The following is a 1,459-nucleotide window of genomic DNA, read 5'->3' on the forward strand; positions in this document are numbered from 1 at the left end:
TCTTGACAAGAGATTCAACTTCTTTAGTAAACCACGGTTCCCTCGCTCGACCACTTCCTCCCTGCCTGACAGGTACATACTTCTCAAGGACACGCAGTAGCTGTTCCTTGAACAAGCTCCACATTTCAATTGTGCCCAGCCCCTGCAGTTTCCTTCTCCATCCTATGCATCCTAAATCTTGCCTCATCGCCTCATAATTGCCTTTCCCCCAGCTATAACTCTTGCCCTGCGGTATATACCGATCCCTTTCCATCGCTAAAGTAAACGTAACTGAATTGTGCTCACTATCACCAAAGTGCTCACCTACCTCCAAATCTAACACCTGGCCTGGTTCATTACCCAGTGCCAAATCCAATGTGGCCTCGCCTCTTGTTGGCCTATCTACATACTGTGTCAGGAAACCCTCCCGCACACATTGACCTGGATGTGGGCGTAGAAGGATGGACACATTGTGCGTGAGTATTTGTGTGTGTGTGTGAGTGTGAGTGTGTGTATGTGTGAGTGTGAGTGTAAGAATGTGAGTGTGTGTGAGTGTGAATGTGTGCGTATGTGTGTGTATGTATGTATGTGTGTGTGTATGTGTATGTGTGTTGTGTGTGTGTGTGAGTGTGCGTGTGTGTGTGTGTGTGTGTGAGTGTGAATGTGTGTGTATGTATGTGTGTGAGTGTAAGTGTGTATGTGTGAGTGTGTGTATGTGAGTGTGTGTGTGTGTGTGTGTAAATTGCTGGCACATCATCTAGGTGTGAGACTGGTTTAAAATGAAATCATCAGTGCCGGCCTTATATGGGATTAACCATTCAGTAAGGAGCAGCTTTATAAAGTGTTTTCTTAACCAGGACAGTTATGAAACAGCGCAGATTCTCAATGCTTATTAATCACAGGCTGAGAACCCATCAACAGAACACTCTCCATTGTTCCCTGATTTCCACGTTCAACTCAAAACATGTAAGTTCCACAAGTTGCTGTCAGTTTCAGACACACTGAACACTGGCAGCTTTATCACCATCACGGTGACAAAATCCAAGAAGTAAAATATTTATGTATTGCAAGGGAAGCTGTGCTCAGCTGTGCGAGATCTGTGGCCTACAGTTGTGGGTCATATTGCCTGTTGAATGGAAGACTTTTAGACAGTAAATTATTTTTACTGTTGTGCCAGTAATCCCGGCCATCTTTCAACTGCCAAATCATGACTATGAATGTTGCCATAAAGCCAACTGGTTTAATGAAGCATAGTTCTAAGTGGGAAATGCCTCAATTCTGAAATGTGTCAGTGATGCTTAACTTTCGACTGCAAGCTCATTTTTAATTCATCTGTTATTTGCTGATGTTAGTTATAATTCCGAAAGCTGGATGATGGAAAAATCCAAGAAGACAAATATCACATTGTACTTTTTTTTTACTGTGCGGGGGGAGGGGTTGTGATAGCCTTGAGGTATTCTGAGGGGATTGTTTAACGGTG

Source organism: Rhincodon typus, chromosome 18 (assembly GCF_021869965.1).
Source record: "Rhincodon typus isolate 14 chromosome 18, sRhiTyp1.1, whole genome shotgun sequence".
Taxonomy (NCBI): Eukaryota; Metazoa; Chordata; class Chondrichthyes; order Orectolobiformes; family Rhincodontidae; genus Rhincodon; species Rhincodon typus.